This window comes from Lepisosteus platostomus, chromosome 19 (assembly GCF_059453375.1).
Source record: "Lepisosteus platostomus isolate fLepPlt1 chromosome 19, fLepPlt1.hap1, whole genome shotgun sequence".
In the NCBI taxonomy this organism is placed as follows: domain Eukaryota; kingdom Metazoa; phylum Chordata; class Actinopteri; order Semionotiformes; family Lepisosteidae; genus Lepisosteus; species Lepisosteus platostomus.
This window is the reverse complement of record NC_142629.1, coordinates 8,593,197-8,605,830: the sequence shown is the minus strand read 5'-3', so window position 1 is coordinate 8,605,830 and position 12,634 is coordinate 8,593,197. Positions and strand designations below refer to the sequence as shown.

Genomic DNA, 12,634 nt, shown 5'->3' with positions numbered 1-12,634 from the left:
TTTAAACCCTAACCCTGGTAACACACACGTCTAGAGGTTTTGAATTCAACTTACTTGAATTCTGAGCGCTAGACCTACAATGGCTCACAGACCTAATTCTCCGTCATCTCCAGACCACCTTCCTCTCCTACAGCACCTTGAAGATTCTCCACGCCGTTCGTTTTCCACTGTTTCGCCATCTCGACCTTCTAATTTTCCACCTTATCCTCCTCTCCCCCGTCGCCATGCTTCTGCTTCTCCCATCCAGCCTCCCGCATTACGCCGTTCAAACGCTGCCACACCACCTCTGATACTGTACGCCGACTTGTCTCTTTTACAAGGACTGGTCTCTTCCAAGGCTCCTCAAATCACTGTTCGACAGATATATTCCTATTCCTCCTCACCCTGACCATTAAGCCCTCTTTTCTACTTTCATGCGTTTCCATTTCAGCTCAACCCATCCTCCATCCTTCTCTCTCTACAGCAGTGTCTGCAAATCGGACAGCCCCTCCCCCTTCTCTCAACTCTCCAGTTCTGCCTTCTCCTCCTCCACAGCTACCCAGCTCTCTAGCAGATTCTCTTTCTCTGCAGATTTCTCAGCAGCTTTCTCAAACTCTCTAACCACTTTCTCGCTCTGTAGCCGATATCAACTCCTGTCTGCTCAAGCTTGAAAATTCCCTTTATTCTGCTCTGCTTCTTGCAGCCCCGCCTATCTCCAGTCTCTTTTTTTTCCCCACCCTCAGTACAGTAAAGACTCAGACTCTATGCTGCTCTCAGGCCACCCTCATTTTCGCCGCCAGATCCATGAAGGTGAAGATGTCAATTCTGTTTCTCTCACATTAGATGGCTCTGATTGGAATTACTGAGTAGTGGAATCTGGAGATCTCCAGTTGTTCTAAATCGTGGAATCCATGTTTTCTTAAGTTTCACTCTCTGAGAATTTATTCTGAATTTCTCTATTTTCAAGTACACCATCTGTTCTTTCCACCTTCCATGGCGTCAGGAGTGGACTACTATTGCTTATCTTTGTTAACGTGGTTCTTTATTTTGTCCAATGAAATTTTCAGTTTGAACTGATTTGTAATTTATCCACTTTTCCTGTTCTAAGGCACACCCCTATTTGAATATTCATAACCTAGCAGTTTCACCCTCTATAGACTGAGCCGTCCCACTGCTCCAAAATGATTCTTTTCTTTCAAGTTCATACACCCATTTGTATTCCCATCCTGGGAAAGCACCCTTCAGGATCTTCCCTCCCTTGTTGTTAACTACCTTCTACATGTTCTTTGAAATGTTTCTACTGGCCCATTTTTAATTCCATCTTATTCTTGTCCCAATTCTCTACTCCTGAGCCTGAGATGATTGCCGCCTTGATTACAGCTGAGCTCCGAAAGGTTTTCTCATTGGCTCCTTCCTAGAGTCTCCTCTTCGTCATTCTGTATCACCCCCTTTTGGTATTGCTTTTCGTAAGCTTTCCAGCAGAAAAGCCCTATCACTCTAGATACGGTTAAATTTGCAGTACACCTTCCTCCAAACAGCTGTCTCTATTTTCATTTCAGATTTTGAAATTATCACTGATGTAACTTGCTATTCTAGTCGGAGCATTAAAATTATGATATCCATATTCTACCTCAAGCCAAATCCTTCTCCCATCTTCTTGCTTTTTACGACCGTCATCTCTCAATTTCCACTTTCTATTTCAGCCGACGCTCAGAAGGATATCAGACTGTGGATCTCCACTCCGTCTTGAGAACTGCCTCTATCTTCTACAAGAATTGGTGTTCTACTCTGCATAACCTCCCCCTTATCTCTAATGCTTCTGTCAGTCTTTCAGGAATATTCAATGGCCAGTGGTTTTCTCTCTCCCTTGTACAATCGTCAGCCCTTTTAGAGCTCTACCCTATTGTTGCTGCTATCCATGTCTGTGACACCTAAGAACCAGTGATCAATCTTATTTCATCATCCAGGTGGGTGCTGCACATTGGTGGTGGTGGAGGGGAGTCCCCATTACCTGTAAAGCGCTTTGAGTGGAGTGTCCAGAAAAGTGCTATATAAATGTAAGCAATTATTATTATTATTATTATTATTATTATTATTATTATTATTATTATTATTATTTCTGATATTAAATCCACTACTTCCATTTCCGATAAAGGAAGATCCTCTTCCCCTAATTTCAAGTTTCCTTCGCCATCTCACCTGGATTTCCTTCAGCTCTAGCTAGGATCACCTCCCTGGCTTTTCCAATGCTACAAACAATGCTTTTTACCATTCGCAGTTACCCAAATCCTGCATCCTCATGCCCATCTTAGCTCTTTTTCCCTTCAAGGTCCAAGTTCCGCTTTCTTTTGTTTTCTAGAATCAAATCTCCACCCAGCTTCAATGGACACGTTACTAAATACTTTAGCCCATCTGTCCACACAGCCTACTCTTCTGCCAGGACTGCATGCTCTACCTTTCCCCCATTCCACAAGCCGCCTTTATTTCCATTTTAACCTCGCTCTTCTCTTCTGTTTTCCAAGTGCAACAGGATTTTACCTCTGGGATTCAGTTCTGCCCCATGTTTCAGTCTCTTTGATGTCCTCTCTGCTTTCTATTCCAGCACTCCATCTTGCACTTCGTGGAATCCAGAGACAGCACCTCTAAGAGTTCCTTCCAGGAAGCCTATCTCCTCCAACATCCTCCGCTTTTTTCCAGAGACAAGGAAATTTTACCCCTTCAACGATGCTCTTATGGATGCAATGTGTTTGACTGCCGCTGATTCTAAGAGGCACAATTTACCAGTTTGTCTGTATTCCATTTTCCAGAATTGAGTGACCTGACTTGTATCCCAGCCTCTCATTTTTTTTCTAGCCTGATCCACTTCATTGTGGATACTTCAGTTCTCAGACACATGTTTTCTCCTCAGCTATGAGTTTCAATCTCCAACGTTGGTCTCAACCCTCAGTTTACTCTCCTCGTTCAGAATTGGAGCTGCCATCTCCAGTGCCCGAGCTACCCTGGATATTCAACTTATTTAAACAACGGGCCAATTGTCCTCTTCTGCAGTCCACCTTTACATCAACACCACTCTCTCAGGCATTTCAGCTGCTTATTATCTATTGCTAGTATGCCCGGAGTGGGGGGTGTCTGTTCTGCAGGGGCCTTCAGAGGTTTTCCCCTGAATTGGCATGTACTGTAGGGTTTTTTTCCTCTCCACTGTGCGGTCAGGCTCACACATAGCCTCTTCACCTTCCTCTCCTGTTCTTTTCTCATGTTTGTTTTAATTATGCATTGGCACACACTTTGTTTGTCCTCACGAGTGTTGGGAGGGAAAGAGTTGGTCTGGGGTCCATCTTTGGCGGGTAATTGAAGCTCACTTCCCCAAATCTCAGGATGACACGACCACCCTGATTCCTCCAGTCGGGGGTTCTTTCTCTTCCCCCTTGAGGGATTCGTTCACAAGAGCTATCTCCTCCTTTCTATTCCCTGAGGGCAGTGCCTGGTCTTGAGGTACAGCCTCTAAAAGCGAGTTGATGGAGTGTTCTGATTCCTTCCCTATACTTGAGGGCTTAGCTCCCAGTGGTGAGGCAGAGGCTCTCAAGCGACACTCAGCGAGTCAGGGGTGTTTATGTTTTCATGCCCTGGAGTCTGCCGAGTCAGCCAACCCAGTCGCCCACCTGGGTTCACCGCTGTGGTCCAGGTGATCTTTTATCTACTTTACTAACCCATGCTTCTCCCCATAAAATGTTTTTTTTTTGCCATAGGTATTGTGGTATCACATAGGTATATGAAATCCAAATGAATATTTCAAGTATCAACAAGCATCAGACTCAGAATTTAAGATTTAGATTACATTTTAAAGATAAAATATTACCAATTTTTAAATATTTTCACTGTGATCAAATATGTATTCAAAACTATATCTCCAAACAATTAGTCAGAAATGCTTAAATATTGGAGAATTATTATATCTATTATATATATTATATATTATATCACTCTGCATTGTGTTTTTGCACAATTTCACAGATTGTACTAATAATAAATTGCCTTAGTTACTGTAAATACATACAGTAGGCTTTGTCATAATTAAGATTTTGTAATATTTTAAAATCCTACTTTTAGTAATAACAGTCTCAAAAGTAAAGAAGTCACACTATTAAATGAGTAATAGTACTTTGAACAATAACCTGCCATAAAAACAGCAATTATACGGTCTTGATAGTTCCAAGGATAAAATCTTGATCTTGGTGATACTATGTAAACTAATTCAATCCTTGTTTAAAATCCATTTTAAAACAATCTTAATTATTAGTCAACCAAGGGTACTGTACACATTATGTCTGCCTTCAATTAAGTATTATTCCAAAATCAGTAACTTAGATACTGCTGTGTTTACATATTGTATAATGCTAAATCATAAAGCTTCAATATATAATTTCTGAAATATTTACATGATATTACATTTCATTATACCGCACAATGTCACAGAACAGGAGATTTACTGTATATAAACAAAATACTCATTACTCTTTACTTTTATAATAACACATTATTGATATACAGTAGGTATATAGCAATATGTAATACACTTGTACTTATTTTTTACACTGTTAAATCTAAATATTATTCATTATATTTTAGGAATATATGGGGAATGTTAAATATTTTAATATAAGACAGAAATACATTTATGTTTCAGTGCTTTATATGTACTTGAAATAGACTTTGAAGCACTTGTTATTACACTTATTGATTCTTTAGGAGCAAAATTATTTGTTCTAAATTGATTACATTTATTTTCACTAGGTTTGTTCTTACAATATAATGCCAGCAAAAGTAGGACCCATATTTGCAATAGCTCAGGGGTTATTCTGGTTTTTGTACTATACAACTTCAGTTACTTACAGTTAGCTTGACAAAGTATCTGTATGGTGGTATTTTAGCTTTTACAAAGAGGTAAAAGAAAATTCTATGGAAAGTAAGAATTTATTATCTATAACCAAAGGAGAACATAAGTAAAATCACAATAAAGAACATACAGAGCATTGAAAAAGCAAAGACTTGTAGAAGTTCTTGTATATCGTATTACACAATAACCACTTAGTTTTCACTATGCTCTGTGACACAGTGTGGCAAACTACTGTAAGAAACATCATGAAATTTTGTAAGTCCAAGAGACTTTCTTTCATCTTGTTTAGTGTACTGTATATGCGAATAAGAATTATTAGTAAGCATTTACGGGTAAATAAAGCTTATGTGTTATTGAAGATATAAAATACTCGAGTTTCAATCGGAAACTACCTACGTCTCCAAAATGAAAAGGGAAGTGAAGGTGCCCCTCCTCCTGCTCCTGCTAAATTTAGCATCTGCAGCTGTAATCACGGTAGCAAAACGAAGTCTCTCACACTCCCACTACTCTCAAATGTGAGGGTACATGCACAACACTCAGTTTTTCCCAGGTAATCACAAGTGAAATGCACACAGAAAAACATCTATAAAAAGTTCAGAACTCACGAGCACTTTGCAGTGAGCTCCACCAGGATTGAAGCACCTACTCAGGATTAATTATTCTTCTATCATTCTATGTAAACTGAACTAAAGGATTGAGTCCCCATGCAGAACTGTAAAGGTACCAAAAATTGGACAAATTTTTTTTTCAGAGCTTTGGGTTCTACCCTGAAGTGTGCTCCTAAGTTTCCTAGCTAGATGGGAATATGCATCCAGCACTGTCACTTGGGAAGTAGGAGGTGGCTGTGGAACTTACTGTTTCCCTACTGCACAATTCATAAGGAAACGTCCTGGAGCTGGAGCTGCTGGCCCCAAAGCTGCAAGTTGATCTATGTTCCAGAGGGAAGAGAAACGCGATAGTGACGTAATCAGATGTTTCCTTGATAGGTTCAGGGTATTGTCGCCGCACCATACTGCAGAAGGCCTTGAGAGCAAGTGGAATAGTATTTGCACCAGAATGTCTTGAGATACCACATCGTTTAACTTGCCATTCCTCAGTTCTTCATAAAATGGTTAAGGACATTAAAGTTTAGTTTTCTGTATACCAGTGTCTCAATTTATAATAATTACAATTACTTGCACAAACTGTATAAGGAGAGGATCCACCTTACCTACCACTAAAGTGGCACTCACTTGGGTAATACATGGCAGATAATATGCACCAGGAACTCCATTCTTCTGCACATCAGATATATCAGGAGTTGAGGTAAACATTTAGGGAGGCCAAATTGGGTACACCCTGAGTGGGATTTCAACTAAGCACCAGGATAATCCTCTTGCTCTTCAAACTCTGCCACATGTACCTGATGTACCCAGCATTTTGCTTTTATTTTTTTTTTAATTGCTGCAAACACACATCTCTCATAACGTATGTAGTAGAAATATATTCTCATTGGTTAGGCTCCTTACACTGCTCATGGGATGCTGCCTAGATGTCCAAATAGTGTGAAGAACATATCAAAAGGTAATTTCAACAGATGCTTTAACAGCATTTAATGTCTTACTTTATGTAAAAAGCATTTTAATACCTCAAAAAAGCCCATTTTGGAAAAATGCTAAACCATATTTTAACTTAGAGAATAATAATAAAACATTTTACTTATAAGCACTTTCATAGTATGGTACATTGTCGTTTATGTAATACAAACAAAACAGGTAAAAGAATGAGAAAGATTAGATCACAGTACACTCACCCCTAATACAACAAGGAGTAAAATTAAAATAAATATAGTGCTATGTAAAAGAAGGAAAGCTTTTAACCCCCACAGATATGCCCCCAAACGTTGTTTATATTCTACAACACTACTATTATAGGTAACCAAAAAAGATCTGTATTATCTGTTATGAAATTCTAGTACTTCTTTTTAACTTATAAAATGTTTGTGTTAAATAGTTCCTACAAAGCAAGTGCATTAAATAGTATAGTATTGACTACAAGACATTATGAAGAATTTAATTTATATAGTGTTCTTAATTTCTTTCATTGTCCTTCATTTGCAAATCCAAACTGTATTTATATCTGCCAGAGCTGCTATTAGGCAAAAATGTCATAAGCACAAAGAGCGAAAAAAAGAACATGAAATGAACAAAGAAAAAATCACACACCAAGAATGACAAGGGTGGAAAATCATTTACTGTCCAACAAAACTCGGGCCTCTTTTCCAGAAAACTAAATTCCATTTCGTTATCACCTTAAGAAATGACATTACAGAAAATCTTTAAATTCCTCAATCTGACAAAAATTACTGAAACCAAAGATCTTTAAGATATTTCATGAATATACATTGAACCATATTTACTTGCTTTTCATGGTTAGGGTATGGTCCAAAGGTTGAAAGAACTGAATCTTTCTAATCTTGAGAAGATGATGAGGGGATCTGATAGTGTTCATAATCCTCCATGACACTGACTAAATTAACCCAGCAGATGTCTTTAGAAAGAACAGTGAAACACGAACCAGAAGGCTCAAGTGGAAACTACTTTAAAGTGCATTCTAAGCTGAGAGCATCAGGAACTTCTTTACCCAAAGGGTTGAGGGAATATAGCCCAACATATCCAGCCAAGATTTTGCACCAAGCCAAGTTGTAAGCATGTTCTTTCAAATAATTATGAGAGTAGGTAAATTAGAGAGAAGATGATATCCTAGTTCCTTTCAAGGAACAGCTGGATGAGATCTTTGGATCAATAAACTACTAATTACAAAACAGGCTAGATGGATCTCATGGCCACTTTTCAATTTTAAACTTTCTTATGTTCTTACTGCATGTCTGTATGAGTTTTCTCCTTGCTAATGTTGTTAATGATTTTAATAATGATCAATGGTTAGTTCCTCCAGCATGTCAAAGTTATTAACATCTGTATAGTTTATACTTTGATCTCACAGAAACTTACATCTAGAAAACCTACATTGCAATACTTTCTCCTCCCCTAACCCCCTCTCACCATATTCTGTGAACAGAACCTCACCACTCCTAACCATCTTCCAGCAAATCCACAAAACTGCATATCGTACTCTAACTCTCTGCATTGCAGCTTGTGCTTTGTAACCAGCATGGTATTCTCCACTTCACAAAACAGAATTTCACATCAGGAGCAGTTTACGTGCTCAATTCATGTTGTTCTGCATACTTTTTGCTCAGATACTGCACCTTGCAGCATTTGCAGTGACTGCTTTAGCCCTATCTAAAATATTGTTACAAAACAATACAAAACACTGTGGTAACTAGCTTCTTCATGCTTCTGTTTGGTTTATGTTGCGTGCTTATATGTAATACCATAAATTATATCATTAAGTGCACACATGGGTTTGAAATAATAACAAAATTTTGAATTAGTGTTGGGATCTGTAATATAACCACTGTTCTTCCTAATTTATATTAAGCATCTAGACTTTGGTAGAGTTAGTATATTATTAGCCAGTTTTCCTGAAAATACCAAAACAGAAGGATTAACAAATGTTGTAAATGAAGGTAATGAAATGCAAAAAGATTTAAATTAAATTCAAGACTTACTACCAATTTTGGACACAATGTTACAAAAATATGTCCTAGAAGAGCAACTAGATACGTTCCCAGGATTAAGTGAATGTACTACACAGACAGACTAAAGGAACTCAATCTTTTTAGTCATGAACAGAGAACACTATGAAGGGACCTTGATAGAAGTATTCAAAATTATCAAAGGCATTGACAAAGTCAACCCAATGTGCTTCTTTAGGATCAAGAGTGAAACATGAACAAGATAACACAAATGGAAGTTGTGGGGAAGACGTCTGGAAGTTTAAAACCAAAACTGGCAGCACTTCTCTATGCAAAAGGATTATGAGAGTATGGAACAAGCTGTTATTGAAGTCTATGTCTTGGCTTCTACTTAAGAAACTGTTGGGTGAGAGATCCTTCTGTCAAACTGCCAAAGAGAAAATTCTTCAATTTTCTGCAATTTTAACTGAAGCTAAATTCTAAGGCCTTGGAGCAATAAGTATTATCAAAGCAATTATAGCCCACTCCCACCAAACCTGCTCAGTACAAGTCACTCTTGTGTTATCTAGTGAATGTAACCTATTAAATCTTTCCTCCATAGTCTTTTGGGCTTCAGATATTACTTTCATCCTAGATGTGTTTGTGTTATATTGCTACTGTACACTTACAGCCTTGCTGTTGCTTATAATTCCTGCAGGGAATCGTTTTGTATTTTTGGACAAAGTGCTTAACACTACGGGCAAACTCAACTGGACTTCAGAAGCTTAAAAAGGTATTAATTTAATTCACATTACTTGTCAAATGTTTAATAGACTACAGTGAATTCTAACATTTTAGACATAAATATATGAAACTGAACTATTCAACTTTGAATTTAAGCTCATAGTTTTGAATAGCTACCAAATAAATTATACTGTAGCTTAAGTGAAGTGAAACTACCTGAATTGGTGAATGGTAACAAAGAACAAACTTTTTAGAATATAATGTACATATATTTTACAATAGGAGAATGTGAGCATTTTGGAAAGGAAAGAAATTCAACTTCAAATTAAAGCAAATTATAAATTTTCAGTGTAATTTCATACAATCTTTTTTACACATTTCAGAATCGCAAATACAGTATACATTAGCAGGAACCAATCACATACCAAAACAGTTAAAGAGATACAGGGAGTCACTAATCCATAGAATCTTAACTGTTCTGCTTTCAAGGGAATCGGGATTAAATATTTTGATGCTTGAAGTTTAAAAATTAAAGCGTGAGAGATGTTGCAGTTTATGAAATTAAAAATATTATGAGCAATGAAAAAGTCCTATTTTAAGATTAATCAGTTGGGTTTTCAGAAATGGTAATCAACTATTTTAAATGGTGATGGTTATTAAAATCATTAGATAATTAAAAGTTTTACTGATATTTAAAAACATATTTTTGTTACAATATTAAGACTCAATTACCTGTTCCTTCCTATAAATTACTGTTCAATGTGCTCTTTAATTATGGAAAAAATAACTAAATAGAAAGTAAACTTTTATTTTTTTCCGTATGTTTCAGATATACCCGACATTAAATGTTGCTAATAAGGAAAGTCAACCTACTGTATGTTTCAAACTAGTTTAGCTACGCCCGCTCTTCCTCTGAACTAGTGTTCAAAATTGGCTTCAGTTCTCGCGCGGATTTGCACTACTGCAGTTAAAGTAGAAAAGCTAATTTAGCTACTGTACTGAAATATAGCATAATCGTCTGAATGTACCTGCTTCAAACTTTCCCAGATAATGAATTCAAAATATTCAAAATATTAAAATTCTGATAGAAAAAGATGAGATGAGGACCTGCAATAAGTTTCTTTTCTGCTGTAGAAACGCACTATTTCCACTTTTCTGTTTGTGCGAAAAATGTTATCTGATAATTTTATCAAGGAAGTTATACTTTTGTGACCGGTCAGCTAGAAAAAAAGTGAAATTTACTGAAAGTGAGTAAAGTCTTTACCAGTATGGGAAAAAAAGGTCTTCTTACCTGTTGCTAGAATACTTCTCTTCAGTTAGCTGTCACGATCAGTGGCAAGAGTCGTCCATTTTTTAAGCATGAACAAGGGGCGTTGCGTTCCACAAGAAAATTGCCTTCTTGTCTCTGCTAATTTCACCTGCGCAACATTAAGCTACATACTTGGAAGCACTACTGTCAGAGTCTGTCAAGCTCATGGTGATGGGCGTGGAAATATTATAGGGGCAGAAAAAACTGCCTTAGTACGTACTGTATAGAAGGGCACGAATGCACTATTTCCATTCTAAGAAATAAACATAAAAGTTACGAACGAGAAGATACCAATTTTTATATCGTATAACCTTTACAAGAAATTAAACCGGGAATGCTTTTTAAAAATAATTTAGTTGAGCGATGTTCGATACAAATAGGGGGAAAAGTACGCTACATTTAATCCTTTAACAATACGTACGCCTGTTTGCAAAACGTGATATTTGAAAAAAAAACCACGGAGCCATGACATGATGTGTCCATACTCCACATATTCCTTATGACCTTTAGGAAATGTGTGGGATCGGAAAGTGTATGATGTCCTCGATAAGAGTTCGTGGAGAATAAGTTAACTGCTTTTGTATCTGATGATAAGTGTATGTGGTTATCAAGCATATATAAAAAAATATATTGAGGAAGTGGGGTTATTGTAGAAGGTATCGTCTAATTTAAATGCCTTGTTGGTGCGTTCTCATTTTAAAGGCAGCATTCACAGTATGTGATGTACCTCATTTAACAGTGGATCAGCACTGAAGCCTGCATAATGTATAATCACTGACTTAATCATTTAGACGTTTACATGCAAAGCACCCCCCACATACACACAAACAAAAATGACTATTCCATTATAGTCCACATTAACTTATATTAAATAACATGTAACTATGTAAGAATAAACGTTGAGTAAAATTATTGAGAACATCTTATTTGGATGAAACTGTTATCAGTTCAAGGTTGATATGATCTAATCTAGAACAGTGCCTTTGGAAAATATTCACCCCTCATTGATTATTTCTTCTTCTGCTCTGTTGCAAAGTAAAATTAAAGCATGATATTTTTTCTATTCCTGTAGAAGTAATTCTCTCTAATGTTAAAATGAAATAAAGTATTTAGATGTCTTCAGAATTATATAAAAAAATAAAAATCTGAAAATTACTTAATTGATAATAATAATAATAAGAAGAAGAAGAGCTTACACTTATATAGCGCTTTTCTGCACACTCCACTCAAAGCGCTTTACAGGTAATGGGGACTCCCCTCCACCACCACCAATGTTCAGCATCCTCCTGGATGATGCGACTGCAGCCATAGTGCGCCAGAACGCTCACCACACATCAGCTATCAGTGGGGAGGAGAGCAGAGTAATGAAGCCAATTCATAGAGGGGGATTGTTAGGAGGCCATGATTGATAAGGGCTAATGGGAAATTTGGCCAGGACGCCGGGGTTACACCCCTACTCTTTTCGAGAAACGCCCTGGGATTTTTAATGACCACAGAGAGTCAGGACCTCAGTTTTACGTCTCATCTGAAGGACTGCGCCTGTTTACAGTATAGTGTCCCCGTCACTACACTGGGGCATTAGGACCCACATGAGCCACAGGGTGAGCGCCCCCTGCTGGTCCCACTAACACCTTTTCCAGCAGCAACCTTAGTTTTTCCCAGGAGGTCTCCATCCAGGTACTGACCAGGCTCACACCTGCTTAGCTTCAGTGGATTACCAGTTGTGAGTTGCAGGGTGATATGACTGCTGGCCATAAGTATTAACCCCTTTTGTTTTAACAACGTTAATTGGGTGAGGTATTAAATTATCTTGAGAGATCACACTAAATACGTTAACAAAGTACACCGGTGTTCATTTTGAATCCACCTGTGTTCAATTACTTGAGTGCACAATAAATATCACTGACTGTGAGGTTTCACAACTGAAATAGCAGATCAGATCAATCCTCCTATCATGAAGACCAAGAAGCTGCTTCAAGATGAGGTTGTTAGGAGGAAAAAAAGCTGGATAAGGTTATAAAAAGACTGGCAAAGTTTTGAACCTTCCTGGGAGCACCATAAAGTCCATTGTAGCAAAATGGCAGACCATGGGACAACCCAGACACTACAAGAAGGGTAATTGTCAGAGAAGTGACCAAGAGACCAGCTACAA

At 37.6% G+C, this 12,634-nt stretch overlaps 1 protein-coding gene across 2 annotated transcripts in view; it reads right to left on the bottom strand.

Annotated features, from left to right (window-relative positions):
• Nucleotides 1-10,641, bottom strand: part of card11 (caspase recruitment domain family, member 11) — a 62,183-nt gene extending 51,542 nt beyond the window's left edge. For both annotated transcript variants that reach the window (XM_088612164.1, XM_088612165.1), the window contains exon 1: nt 10,465-10,641. The gene's annotated coding sequence lies outside the window, so the exon portion shown is untranslated. The remainder of the gene's footprint in view (nt 1-10,464) is intronic.
• Between the last annotated feature and the right edge of the window lie 1,993 nt (nt 10,642-12,634).